At 46.5% G+C, this 14,998-nt stretch overlaps 1 protein-coding gene across 10 annotated transcripts in view; it reads left to right on the top strand.

The window, feature by feature from the left end:
- Positions 1-14,998, top strand: part of APC (APC regulator of Wnt signaling pathway) — an 858,190-nt gene that overhangs the window by 73,563 nt on the left and 769,629 nt on the right. For 5 of the 10 annotated variants that reach the window (XM_085632601.1, XM_085632600.1, XM_085632606.1 and 2 more), the window contains exon 2: positions 787-1,012. The exons of 3 other annotated variants lie outside the window; for them this stretch is intronic. The gene's annotated coding sequence lies outside the window, so the exon portion shown is untranslated. The remainder of the gene's footprint in view (positions 1-786; positions 1,013-14,998) is intronic. 2 more of the 10 variants (XM_085632602.1, XM_085632607.1) reach the window with 1 other exon arrangement.

The following is a 14,998-nucleotide window of genomic DNA, read 5'->3' on the forward strand; positions in this document are numbered from 1 at the left end:
AGGGTGTGACTTTGTTCTGACAGTGAGAAGCATAAAATATTAATTACGATATTGTGAGGAATCTGCAAAGGTACAATTGCACTTTTTAGTTACATGTTCGAATTAGTTATTGTGTTGTATGACTATAAATTTCAAACCCGATATCTGTGTGAACGTAAATGTTGCAATGCAGGTTAACAGTCTGAGGCAGCCTCCTTCCAAATAGGGCTAACCAAACTAAATTGCCAAGTTCATCGTGCCATTTGAGTGGCTGCCTATTATATGGTTTAGTGCTGTGCATGTAGAAAGCTTTTCATAACGTACACAAATCTGAAGACTAATTTTGATTGTGATATCTTTTTTTAAAAAATATTTGTGTTTGAAGATTTCATCACTTTCACTTGTGAGGATAAGGCAGGTGTAGACTTCAGTTCGCTTTTCTGTGAGCTCTGCACTCCTAGTTCAAATTTCCTGAAGGAACCTTAAGTATAGGGTTGAAGCTGTTGGAGAAAAACCTGCTTCTTCCAGGAACTTGTCATTGTGCTTTTTGTTCATATCCAGCCATACTGACCTTAGTGCTCTTTAGAAAGCACACCACTTATGACAATTCTCAATGAGCTATAAATCATTTTACAAATGGTTCGGGGTGATTGTTTTCCACAAGGTATTCTTGCAGACCAGGAGTTGGAGCACAGTATGCAGAACGAGGGACACTGTTAGAACTTGTGTAAAATCAGGTCGAATTTTCTTGCCAATTTTATACCAGGGTTTTAATTCTGATTCCTCTGCTCTTCCACTTTTCCTCAGATCATGATATGGAGCAAGTTCAGGAAGGTTTTGGCTCCAAAGAATCACAATCCACCCTCAGAAGAACAGTAGAAGAAGGCTCATTTCCTGTCATTGGTTTTCTTACTCTAAGGACTTGGTCTGAAGCTGGAGAGGCAAGTTTCCTGAATTTGACCTGCAAGGATAGTTAAGCTGAAGTCAGATGGGGGTTGTCTGTTTTTCCTGCTGGAGACATAGCCACTGGAAGGTTAGTGCTTGGAGAAAGCCCTGTCATTCCAGATAGATAATTTAGCCTGTGGAGAATCCCCTGTTAACTGGAAGTACTGGCAATAATGAGCAGAGTTGAATTGCTGAGTGGAAACCGACTTGGTTTTCTTCTTTGAAACATTTTCTCCCAGGTATATTGTGATGCTTCAGGTTTTCTGCATCCAATTTAATGTTCAGCTATTGCCTCTCTTTGAATCTTGGTGTAATCTGATGTTTGGAGTCTTTCACATGTATGCAGTCTTCTTTCATAGGTTGTGCTTCCTATCTGATCTTTGGAGGCTCTCTGTTTAGTGCTACCTTGTATTTTTTAAAGTGTAGTGTTTAAATATTTTCTTTCAGAAGACGATTGCTCTATCTCAATAGAAAACCACTGGGCCTGAAATCCCAGTCAGAATGTTATAAGAGAAAGTGTGGTTGCTCTCAGCAAGTGTAGCTTAATCCTTTAGAATATACAGGTATTGGTCACCAGGGTGGATGGTTTTTGCAGAGTTTCATTTAGAAGAAGGCACTAGGTTCTTAGTTGGGACCATCACCCAAACTGAATATGCTACAGTCTGAAGCGGTTTTGCTTTAGTACATCTTCTCTTACAACTGCTTTAGACTCCTGCTGCTACGGGGTACCACCAGACACATTTGAAAAGCAATAAAATGTCCCACAAGGAGGAACCTTGCAGCTGTAAGGTAATCAACCTCACACCATAAGTACAGATACCTTTGAATGCCCTTGGACAGAGGTTCTCCTGTAAATGATCTTAGTGCACAGCTGCCCTCTAGGTAGCTTTTTTTTATAAAGGTTTTTACTGAACTATAGTTGACCATAATTCTGGGCAAAAATTGCCATGTTCTCTAGCCCCCTCAGCTAGAAAACGTTCACATACAGAATTTTGACATGTATCTCATATATTAATGTGTGGGTAGAATGCAATGTGACAATAGGCCAAAGTACCCATGCTCTCAGTAGTAATGTATAGGGAGGGTTCTACCATCCATTTGGTATTTCCATCTATATGTCCTTCCAGGTGGTCCAATGTTTTTCATCGTTTTCTTGGACATTCCTTTATATCACACTTTCCATTCTAATGCACCAAATCATGCCACATCTAGAGTTGTCCTGACTGGGTACTAGATTTTAGCAGTGTCACTCCTTAATAGCATGAGACCCATATTGCCCAACATTATCCTATATTTGGTTACGTTAATGTATTCGTACATATGAAATATGGCTAATCACAGACCAAACTCAGACTGCGTGCCTGTAGCCATGATCAGGTATTGAGGAGCCCTTGCCCCTCCTCAGACACATGCAACCTTCAAAAAGCTTTTAGGACTGAATATTCCCACATTGTGTTGTAAAATGTGTCCTCCTGTAGCCCACTTCTAATGCACTTTGGATCAGGAACCAAGCCCATCAGGAATAGGGCTTATCTATGATGATGTACACTGTACAATATTGAGATGCCAATAAGTAGCCCCTCCAATATGGCAGATCAGTATCCCCATTGTAGATTGACAGTTTGGATAGTGAGATCCTCAGGGTCTTCGAACCCCATAACAATTTTAAAGTAGGTTTCTTGCATCCTAAATTGAGAATTTTGTAGAAAATATATAACTCTCGGTAGGTATATAATTTCTTAAAGAGTTACATTACCCACTAGAGAGAGAAGCAGTGAACTCCAATGTTGAACATCTTCTCTTAACTGTGCTGGAAGGTTCTCTAGATCTCTTTTAAAGAACCTTGTCCTAAACATGGCAGATGTCGTATCGAGGCATCACAAGCCATCCCTAAGAACTCTGAGTAAAATGTGTGACAGCCCTCTCTGGATGGTCCTACTAGAGAACAACACACATATAGTCAAATTATTGATGAAGCCTGAATAATCCCAGAAAACATGGAACATCTCAATCACCCTTGGAATCAATAACAATCACCCTTGGAATCGATAAGTCAGGGTCATGGTCCGCATGTAAGGGGATGTAGTTATCCACACCTTTTTTCTATTCAAGCAGGGAAAACATGGTCTTTTAAGTCTTTAAGCATTGAATCCACCTTTGTCCAAAGAACGTTAACATTACCCGTCCAGACGTTTAAGTTACCTATTTCTAAAGCTCACTATTATCCCAAAGCTTTTCTGAAAGTAAGCAAGGCAACCAATTGGAGGAAGCCCAAACCATTTCTCTGCAGAAGATATGCATTTTGAGCCCTCTTCAAAATTTCATTTAAGTTAATACTATACTATTCCTAAACCAAAGGAAGAATTCCAGTGTTTAAGAACCATATATAAAAAGAAATGGCTACCTGAAGTAAAATGAGAGAAGCTTACTTTAAGGATCCCGTCTGACAATATGTAAACTCTAGATTGCAGTGAAGTGGTTTCAAAACCACTACGGATATAATGTTCATTTCAGAGGGCCTTCAAAAATTGACCTGGTTACTCGTAGATTGACAGCTAGGTAAGATATTCTGAAATGGTATCCCAACTTTTAAGGCAAAGAATGCTTTACTCGTGGCAGCCTGAAGCTATTGAACCAGGTACTTTGTCAGGAACTTAAAGTCAAGATGAGCTGGTGTTTTGGGTATCCTTTAGGAGAAGAGGAAAGATCTTTCTGATGATGTATAGCACACAAACTTGACCGTTGCCAAAAGTATGCATTCAAAATGAGTACATCATCTCTTGTAGAAGGTGGCATTTACAACTAAAACTGGCCAACCTCATCACCTAAATCGCCATTAAGCCTAAGGATGATCTGGGTGGCTTTGACATAATGCAAAATCTAACCTGTTAAGCTCTGACAAAAAAACCTCAAGAAGGAGCGTGTGTGTTAAAAATCTGGCTTTAAAGAGGACTTTAACTCGCCATAGCTGAAAGGAAGAAGATAAACTGCCTGAACTTATCACCCAAAATTAGGAATTTCAGTTTAGTGATTTGACCAATGCAGTCTGATTTCACAGTCTGGAAGAAAAGATTTAAAGCTGATTGCACAATTAGTAAATTTGAGGTAGCGATGCAACCAGTGTCCAACAAAAATTAGTCCATCTCTTGCAAACTTTGACCAAGATATTGGACTGAACTCCTTGCACAACTCAAAAGAAGAAACCTGCCTACCGGAGGAGGGCTTTTGCTGGCAATGTAAAATGTTATTTTGGTAATTGAGGGACTGCGAGGTTTGTGTGATGATAGAAAAACTGTTGTTTAAATTGATGGACTTATAACTGAAGCCACACAATGTAGGATGAACAAAATCTGGCATGTTTCTCTTTCTTAGTCACCAGCAAGTTCATTGCCCTAGGGTTGGCCTTGGCTAAGAGAGAACTTACTTCCCACTGGAAAGCGAGGCAGGAGCCTAGTTTGGTGCGCTGGAATAAGGAGCTGGTGAAATGGGCAGCAAGTGAAGGGGATCTATAGGTTATGTATGGCTCAGCGTAATGGGAGTGAGAAATCACTGGAAATGGCCCGGGCGTGGGTGGAACTCCTAGAACTGGCCAAGCATCTGGCTATAGAAAACGAGGATACACTTGATGAGGGGGATGTGTGGTACGGGCCCCTTGAGCGACCTTTCCCACCTGCGGGGTTGTGTGAGATGAGATCACTGCGATCACGATAAGAGGCTTCCTCCTGTGTCCCTGTTTCACTAACTACCTTGGCTTGTCAGGTAGGGAGACTGTTAGGTGGTACGGGAGTCTTGTTTGTCTTCCTGAATATCTTAGTAACTGGCGACATGCTTGGGTGGGTGGTTGGGGTGGGGGGTCTTTGTTGGGGGTGGTTCGGAAGTGGGAGGGAAGGGAGGGAAGGGAGGGGTTCGGGGGCTCTTATCGTTGCTTCATACCATTGGATTGGATCACGCATGCGGATGGACTGAGCTGTAACATGGATGCCTCGCGGGGGGATGGGGCTTCGTAATCAGTTTGTTATGATATCTATTGTGCTGCATGCTTATTTCATCCCTTGAGCATTCTGAGGACCGCAGGATTGAGTGTATGTTTTCTGAAAATCAATAAAAATCTTTTTTTTTTTTTTTAAATAAATCTCTTTCTTAGTCAAGGAATATAGCTTAGTAGAAACACAAGCAAGGAAAACAGTTAAGTTAAATACAAAAATAATTTAAAAATGTCTCCTACATCATGGAAAGGAAAAAGGAACTTCTGACAATCGCTGTTTTATATAGAATATTTTAGGTGAAACTCTGTAGTCCATCAGCGACACTCTGAAGTTGTCTGCCTAAACTGTTTACATTCTGGAAAATGTATTTAAGCACTGAAGATTCCATAAAGTACTTCTACATCACTTCCTCTATGATATGTAGATATTATCTGGCCTGCATGGCGTAGTACCTTCAAGCATTCCAGATTAAGAATGCATAAGTATCTGATTAGGAGTTATGGGAGACTTCATTTGCAGTGCACATCCTAAATCACATGTTAAAGACATTGGCTTAAAATTATTATTGACTGATGGATGACATTTCTGTGGAAATTTTGAACATTTTACTTTTTTTTTTTTAAATCTTTTTATTGAACTAATAAAAAGGCAGTGGCGTACAAGCTAACATTTCCTTCCGCAAGGTACATTGTCTGTCACAGGTTATAGCAATTGTTTTACATTTAGATCTAAACTATTGTGCTGTCTCATTTCTGGGACTACTAAGCATTACTTGTTCATCTAGGGAGGGGGCATGTGGGGGCTCACATATATTCCCCCGATACACATTCCATTTAGTCCAGAGTTGTATCCATTTTCGGGGACATCCACGGGCCACATACACTGTTTTCTCCCTTGCCATACACCAGTCCATGTCTTTTTTCCAGGTGTTAATCTTTGGTGGCGTTGTCTCTCCCCAGTGCATAGCTATATTCCTCTTAGCTACCCTCGGCCCCAGCGTCAACCAGAGCCTACCCTTTGTATTTAGGTCCGTGGGCTCCCATATATTTAGAATACACCTTTTCACCTCAGGTCGTAGCTGGATCCCCCCCATACCACACTCATGCACTCGTGTACTTTTTTCCAGTAAGTTTGGACTAGCGGGCACTCCCAGAGCGTGTGCAGAAAGGTTCCCTCCTGGCCACATTTTCTCCTGCACATACCATCTATACTCCTACCCATATGTGCTAATTGTCGTTCGGAAAAATAAACTCGGTGAAGAATTTTCAATTGCACCAGCCGTAACCGTGCCGCGATGGCCACCTCCTTAGGGGAGGACAAGGCCTCCTGCCATTCCTCATCATCTATTTCAAGTCCGTCTCTTCCCCATTTCTCCCTCAACGCTAGCAGGGGGTCCGGGGTGTGGTGTATTAACTTTTTATATGTGAGGGATATACTCCTTTCGGGTAGGTGTCCGTCTAAGAGTCTGTCCTCGAGAGCGGAAGACTCTGGCAATGTTGACCCCTGTGGAATGTTAGCATGCAGTGAGTGTCTGACTTGCGCGTACCTGAAGTGTTCCGAGTCTGCCATGTCGTATGTCTGCTGTAGCGACGCAAAAGACACCATTCCATTTTTCCCCCATGGATCCCCTATACGGGAGATCCCAATGAGATCCCATTCGTCGAACCCTTTTGTCCTCCCCAGCGTTCCCAGTCGCTCCGAGTCCCAGAGTGGCGTTGCCAGTGTAAGTCTGTTTGCCCACCCCAGGTTAAGGTTAACCAGGTGCCAGAGATGCACTGTTAGTCTTGTAGGTCCTGTGAGGGGGTATCTATTCAGTTTAGAGTACAATGCCCAGGCAAAATCTCCACCCGAGAGAAGCCACCTGTCCATACTGTAAGCTGGGTCGCCCCCATCGCTGTACCTACACTGGTTTATGGCTGAGAGGTGCGCTGCCCAGTAGTACTTTCTGATGTCTGGGAGGGCAATACCTCCGTCATACCATCCCAAGGTTAGCTTTTGAAGGGCTATTCAGGGTTTCCCGTCCCACAGTAGGTCCCGTTGTGCGGTATCGATGGCCGCAAAGTACTTGTCTGGGACTGGGTCAGGGTAGTTCTGGAAAGCATAGAGAAACCTGGGCTAGGCCATCATTTTAAAGAGCGCGGCTCTTCCCAATAAGGACATAGGAAGTGTTTTCCATGTGTCAGTGTCGTGCCGGAGTCTCTGAAAGGGTGGAACGAGGTTCCGCTCGTACCGGGCCTTAGCGTCAGTGGTGATGAATACCCCCAAGTATTTAAACCCTTCCTTGGCCACCTGGATAGGACAGTCGGCTGGCAGGTGCGGGGGGTCTCCGTGTATGACATATATTAAAGACTTACTCCAGTTGATTTTGTACCCGGAGTTCCTCCCGAAACTAGTGAAGATATCCAACACCACTCTTAAGGACTTCCGGGGGGAAGCAAGATACAGGAGGATGTCGTCTGCGTATAGGGAGATCCGGTCCTCCCACCCCTCAGCCCATTTCTGTCCCCGGATCGACACGTCACCCCGTATCCAGGCCGCCAGCGGCTCCAGGGAGAGCGCGAAAAGCAACGGTGACAGCGGACAACCCTGCCTTGTTCCCCTTCCAAGTGTGAATGTTTCCGAAATGTTATTATAAACCACTACTTGCGCCATAGGCTCAGCATAGAAGAGCTGTACCCATCCGACAAAATTAGGGCCGAAACCCATCTTTTTGAGTACTGCCGTGAGGTATGCCCCTTCCAGTGTGTCGAATGCCATGGTGGCGTCCAATGAGACCATCGCATCTTCTTGTATTGTGCGGCTGCGCCCCAGTACACCATGCAGGCGTCTCAAGTTGAGGGCAGTTTTGCAGTGTGGCATAAAGCCCGATTGGTCTGGGTGCACCAGCTTGGCTATTATAGGGCGCAGTCTGTTGGCCAGTAGCTTCGCAAGTATTTTGGGTTCTGCATTGAGCAGGGAGATAGGTCTGTAGGAGGCACAGCTGTCTTTAGGCTTCCCTTCTTTAGGTATGGCCACTAGCGTGGCCATGCGTTGGTCTCTCGGCAATAGCCCTCGTCCTCTACTGTCTTCGTACATACTTTTAAGGTAGGGTGCCATTTTGTCCGGTTTGAGCTTGCATAGCTCTATAGGAAGGCCGTTTGGGCCTGATGCCTTACCTGGGCGGAGGTCGCGAATTGCCCTAGCCACTTCATCGCTCGTGAGCGCATTGTCTAATGTCTCCCTATCCAAGTCCGAGAGGGTTGGCAGTTGTATATTTGCCAGTAGATCGGCGGAGTTTTCTTCTGGGAGTTCCGATCCCCTTCTGTACACCCCCTGGAAGTGTGTTGCGATTTCTCTGACAATGTCATGGGGCTCAGTGAGAACCGTCCCCGTACCAGTTTTTGGCTCTGGCACCACTTTTCGCGCTCTCTATTTTTTGTCTAACCAGGCTATCATTTTGCCACTTTTGTCTCCCTGGTCGTATATCCGCCTGTCCTTGTCCCTAGCAAGGGCCTTTGCAGCATCAGTGGCTAGGGCCTTATATTCAGCTACTTTTATTTGCAATCGGTGGAAAGCAGCGTGGTCTGAACCCTCTCCTGCCTCCTCCTCAAGACGGGTAATGTCTTGTTCAATAGTGACCATTTGTTTCCCTTTCTCTTTACGCATCCTCGCTATTGCTGAGAGGGCTTGTCCCCTTATTACCGTTTTAAATGCTTCCCACAGTGTAATTGAGGAGTCCACCGTACCCTCATTCTCTGCGAAGTAGTGGTCTATGGCCCGCATGAGGGTGATTTGATTTCTTGGTTTTGGAGGTACCAGGGATTGATCGGTGTAACACATCCCACCCTCCTCTCCCCAAACGTGAGGTGGACCCATAGTGGGAAATGGTCCGAGATGCCGCGAGCCAAGTGTTTAATTTCTTGGGTGTTCACGCCCTGGTGCAGGTGCATAAGCATGTAGTCAATTCTGGAGAGGGTATTGTGTGCCCCCGAAAGGAAAGTATATTCCTGTAGGGTGGGGTGTTGCTGTCTCCAGAGATCTGCGAGGCCGAACGCCTCCAGGAAGTTAGGGAGCCAATTATGGCTGGCACTAATATCCCTGGGTGGGAGCCGGTCGATCGCCCCTGAGACGACCGAGTTGAAATTTCCCCCAATTATAAGTACCCCCTCCGGTAGGGAAAGCAGGAGAGTACCAAGGTCCCTGTAGGACTGTGTTTGAAGACCTGGGGGGGATGTAGACTGCTAACAAAATCAGCGTTTGCCCTTCCCATTGCCCCGATACGTCTGTGAAGCGTCCCAGTGGATCTGTCCACATATGCTGGATACTGAATGGGAAGGTGCGTTTGAGTATGATACCCACTCCTCTGGATCCTGACGTGAACCCGGCGTGAGCCACCATTGTGTATCCCCATGTATTTAGTGCTTTACAGGTATTACCGATCAGGTGCGTCTCCAGCACTATACTCCGCTTCACCTTGTCCCCCAACCCATTGAAGCTCCAACCCAACAGTTTCAGACTTTTATCCCAATGCAACTCGGGTGTGGCTCTGGCTTTCCCTGTACAACCTGCGACCCTTGCGGTTCCATTGATTCGTTATACTATGTATTCTACATGACCACTGAACAACCCTTCCAGTTCCCCCCCCTCCCCAAACAACACTCCCCCACTCCCCCCCCGCTACCCTGCCACGTAGGTCTAAAACTACCCACATTCCCAACTAGCAGAGTGCCTATCGCCCCGCAAACTGGTTAACTGTGATGTGAGGAGGTGTGCCAGAACCAACTCCAGCCGCTCAGAGCCAACCCCCCCCTCCTATAGTTTCGATTATCCCCAGGTAGTTGAACTCCCCAGGGTAACGGACCCCCCTATCACACATCATTGGTATCTCATCACATTCTCTGGGGGCCTCCGCCCCATCCTCAGCGGAGCAGAGAAAACCCCCTGCCTGCCCGGCGCCCTCCCCCGCCGCCAGCGGCATGCGCGGGAACGGAACGACCCCCCCCAGGGAGACAGGGCCCTCCCATCCACCCACCCCCGCTCTAAGTGATCAATAACAATGTGTACATTGCGATTTGCAGGTATTGTCTATCTGAGTCCGGGTCAACACCTCGGGTTCCGTCAGTCTCAGCGCTGCATGCGCCCCAGGGCTGCTCGATCTCGAACCCCTCCAGGAGCGGGCGCCACCTCTCTCTGCGTCGGTCCTCCCGCCCGTCGCCCCCGACCCGCGAGTCTGGGGGCTCCTCCGACCGCCGCTCGCTCCGGAGGTCTTCTGCTGTGGCATTTGCCCGTCTAGCCAGTCCTGCGCCTCTGTCGGCGTGGAAAAGAAGAGCGTCTCTCCGTCCACTATTACTCTGAGTTTCGCTGGAAAGAACATCATGTTTTTCAGTCCACGCTGCCGCAGGACTGCCTTCACCCACTCGAAGGAGCGTCGCTCCTGCTGGACCTTGAGTGTGAAGTCCGGGAAGAAACGGATAGTAGAGTTTTCGTAGTGCAGGTTTCCCCGGGCCGCCTGTAAAATGGCGTCGCGGTCTCTATAGTTGACGATCTTGGCGATAATGGTCCTAGGAGGTGCCCCCGGCTTGGGTCTGGGGATCGGCGCCTGGTGCGCCCTCTCGATAGTGAAGAGTGAGGAGAGCCGCTTTGGCTTGAGGTGGTTAAGGATGAGGTCCTCCAGGAAGAGGTCTACGCTCGGTCCTTCCAGGCCCTCAGGGACCCCCACCACTCTAATGTTGCTCCGACGGGCCCGTCCTTCCTGATCCTCGATCCTTAGGGCCATTTGGCGGTGCTGGTGTGTAAGGTTATTGATGCGCTCCTCTAGTTCTTTTGTGGAGGTCTGGAGTTCCAGCACGTTGGCTTCGTTTACTTTGACCTTGTCTGCCGTTTTGTTCATGTCTGCTCGCATCAGGTTCATTTCGATGGACATTTTATCCATCTTGGTTTCGAGGGTATTCCCCAGACCCTTGATAGCCGCCATTATGGAGTGGAGAGATGGTTCTCCCTCGCTAGGCTGATCTCCCTGTGAATCGCCGTCCTGCGGCGTTGGTTTCAGGACTGCGTATTTGTCCAGTTTGTTCGATTGTACCGGTGCCGCATGCTTGGGCTTCATGGTGCTGCTCCACCCCTTGGGTCTCACCACGTCGGGTTAATAACTGTGTGGGTCAACTGAGCGCCCTCCGGGGTTGTCTGGTTGCACTTACTCGATGAAGCGTCCGGTCAGCAGGGCGGTCCGGGATGTTGAGGAGGCGTACGCTCTTGCTCGCCTTTAGACCCGCGGGCACCGACGAGGGCCCACCTCTGCTGGGCCCGCCGCTCCTCCGTCCCCCAAAGGTTTGTACACCACCAGTGCATGCCAGTCTCCGCCTCCGCCCGCACTCACGGCGCACTGCGCCTCAGCAATCCGCTGCCGGCATCTCGGACCCAAGCTCATGTGGGGAATGGGCGCCCCCAGCCCTCCAATTCCACCAGCGCGGCTTTCCGCTCGCCGCCCGCCCCCCGGCAGTGTGGTCTGGGCCTGCGCGCCCGGGCTTGGCACCCGCACCTAGAGGCCAAAGGCCGCCAGCGGAGGTGGCGGGGACTCTGTTTGGGCTTTGTGTGCTTGCTATCTGCCCCGATGTGAGAGCAGTCTGGGTGCAGAGTCCCCTGGTCCTCAGCCAGCCAACCCTGCCCCCCACTCGGTCCTTTCAGCAACGCTTCCCGAAGGCGAGGCGGGGAGGGGAGACCCACAGCAAATCCTCAATGGTCCTCTCCCCTCGCGGATCTCACAGCTCCGCTCCGGCTCTGTTATGTGTGCCCCTCCAGGGGGTATCTGCCACTGCCCCCTCGAGCCACCATCGGCCGCGGGCGTGCACCGGCCGCGGGTCTGGCGCTATGCTCACAGGAGCGTGTGAGCCGCGCCCGGGCCGCCGCGCCGTTCTCCGAGGTTCGGCTGTTTCTCCGAGTGCGCCTCCGCCGCAGCGGCAGCACCGCCGGTGTCGTGAGCCCCGCCACTTCCGCTAGACCCAATCGGAGGGCTCAGTGCTGGTCTGCTCGGCTCTGGGGGTTCGGACCGCGCGCCACTCTTCGGCGGCCGTCCCCGCCCTCTCGCGCCTCCTCGCTGGCTCGGCTCCCTTTGGATCGCGGCGCGGCCACCAGGCATCCATTTTTCGCCGCAATTTCGGCGCTCCTGTCCCACTGGGTTGCGACGCCTCTTGGGGCACCCTGGGGGTCCTCCTCACGGATTTTTTACGGAAGTGCGAAGGGGTGAGGCTCCAGCGGAGCTCGCCTCTCAAGCGGCCATCTTGGTTGGCGCCTAACATTTTACTTGTTAGTAGAAAAATTGGGTGTCATATCTTCAAATCAGCTGTGCGCTAAATAGCTACTGGGCAGGTTCTTCAGCTATTCTCCTACTTCGCAGTATTATTTGGAGAGGATGAGAGCCACACCTTAGTCAAAAAGTTGTCAATCTGTGCCTGGTTTTAGAAGATACTGACTGATGTACTGCATCATACCGGCTAATATCTAGTACCGAAGAAGATCAAAAATAAAGAAGCAAAAACAACATTTTGCCATCAATTCTGAAAGTTGCTGGAGACCAGACATATGTGTGCCTACTCACCCATCTTTCAGTGTTGTGTACCATGTTGAGATCCTTGCACCCTAGAGATGTCTGAGCTATTCTTTCCACAAATAATTACTATATAACGCTTGTTTTATACTTTTATTTGATTTTAATATACTATACAATACTAGAGTAATATTCATCAAGATTTAATTGAATGGCTTAATATGCATTTCAACTATTTCATAACTTATAATAATACATTAAAAAATTATGCATAGACTAAATGATGCACGAATCTTCACAACTTGAGTAACTATACATAATGAATATGACTAGAGTAAATAATTATAGTTTAAATTTACACAGTTTTGAAATTTAAACCAAATATATAATTAAATGAAATTTTATAATTGATGATGAATTAAAACGCAGGAACTGATTTTACTTTGTCAGTCCTTCCAAATGAAAGCTCTATTAATAACAGAAACAAATTACAGATTTGTCATAGACAGCAGGTTTTTCTTTAAATGTGCCTTCCTTTTTGATTTTATATCATTTTTGAGCATTTTCGGTGTTATCATGCCCTCAATCCTGTTTAGTGTACATTTTTAAGTGAAAATGGCTTGCCTCATACATAATTATTTAATATAACTTTGATTTGAACTAAACCTGTTTACATTTGTAAAGATGTATTCGTATAATAAGAGTGTTCTTAAACTTTAATACATCCAAGCAAATCAACATTGAGCATCGGTAGATGCTTTTTTCTAAACAATACATGAAACAGTAAACCTTCTAAAAAGAGCCTCATTAATCCTAGTTATTTAAAATGGAAGTATCTGTAGCTTTAAGTGAGAAAATGTATAATTAAAATTGATATACGGAAATATTTGACAGATACGACATAATACTTAAAATTTCCTTTTGCCTTTCCGTGTTAACGATTATTGCATCTAAATTTGCAATCACATGAACATTATGTGAGATAAATATCCCTGTTTCAGATGTGATAAAATTATCTGTAAGAGAACAGCTGGTACACTTTTGTATTGATTCTTGTTTAAGAACCACATATTGTAGAAAACAAGATGTGTTCTTTAGAATACACTACAAGTGAAAGAAAGAGTGGTAGTCACTGCACCTTTTAAATGCTTTGTGTATGGCTAATTTTGTTTTGCTCCCAAAAATTTGCACCTCTATAAACAGGACCATTGGGCATTAGTAATAATATGAAATGTATTATTGAGAGCATCAAAAATAGGCATCTTCTTCCTGCATCACACTCGTATGAATACACTGACATATAAAGCCCTTTCTCACAATGGCCATACCTCCTTTATAGATTATTGAAGCAGATAAACATTACCAACCAATTGCTTTTTAATTTACAGGTTTCTGTAGTAAGGCTCCTTGCTAGCAATAATGCTAGTTCTGTAAACATACCTTAATCTCAAGGCTAGTTTGAATATGTCAACTGTCAACATGCCTTGCTAACAGATCGATGCCAGCTACATTGGTGTTCAGTCGTTACTCATTCTCAGAAGGGCTCTTGGGACTGGTTGCTCCAGACCATGTATTAAAAATCAGTTTTACTCTCTACACGTGTAGGCCAGGCACCGTTTTGGGTAGTTTATGGCGTCTAATCTTTTTTAGATAGTTGCCCTGTAAATAGCTGAATTCCATCAACTTGGATCGGGCATGCTGCAAAACTCCTGTATCAACTGTCACTCTTAATCTGTTCACATTATGGGCCTTATTTAGACTGCAGTTACTCTGTCAGGGTGACGGAGTATTTGCTGCCGAAGTAACAGTACCACAAAATTGGAGCAGTTTGCTGCCCCAGCGCACATCTTTTACATTGGCAGGAACAAACATCATGCCAGTTGCTGTCAAACCAATAAAAGTCTGCCTTAACGGCTCAGTCAACAGAGCGGAGATTTTGGGCACACTTTGTTTCTTCCGACACTGGATTTTGTTTCTGGGGGCAAAAAAACGCAATGAACCCCTTGCCATGGGACTTTCTCCTATGGCATAGGGTTCATTGGAATGTTTTTACTTTTGTCACGTTTTGGATGGTGGTAGGTGTTATGCAAAAGTAAAAACGTGTATTTGTTTACCCACTCTAATTAGGGTGGGCCGACAAACGCAAAACCTCCGATTGCCCTTACACCACCAGGCCGTCAGCACATTATGTCCGTAACAGAGATGGAGTAGTCTCTACCACTGACAGTCCGCCCAAGACTAAATGAAGCGGGCGGACCGTCAGTACAGCAGAAAGGTGCTCAATCACCATTGCAACGGAGTACCTTTTCAATCGCACTCTTAAACCAGACCCTCTATCCATATCTTCAGACCGTTTCTTTTTCAAACAGCCTTGAAGGATCTACGCATATCTAACACGTCTGTAAAGGTTTAGTGACTGCTTTCCTTCCAGTCATTTAGGCCAAGATGTGCTTTAATATATTGTTTTGAGCGCACATGTCCTGCTTTTCCAGGCCAGCCTGAAAGAGCAGTTTTAACTATGCATATAACTGAAACTGTCTAGTTGAAATGTCTGATATTGCCAAAG

Source organism: Triturus cristatus, chromosome 2_1, assembly GCF_964204655.1.
Source record: "Triturus cristatus chromosome 2_1, aTriCri1.1, whole genome shotgun sequence".
NCBI classification, from domain to species: Eukaryota; Metazoa; Chordata; class Amphibia; order Caudata; family Salamandridae; genus Triturus; species Triturus cristatus.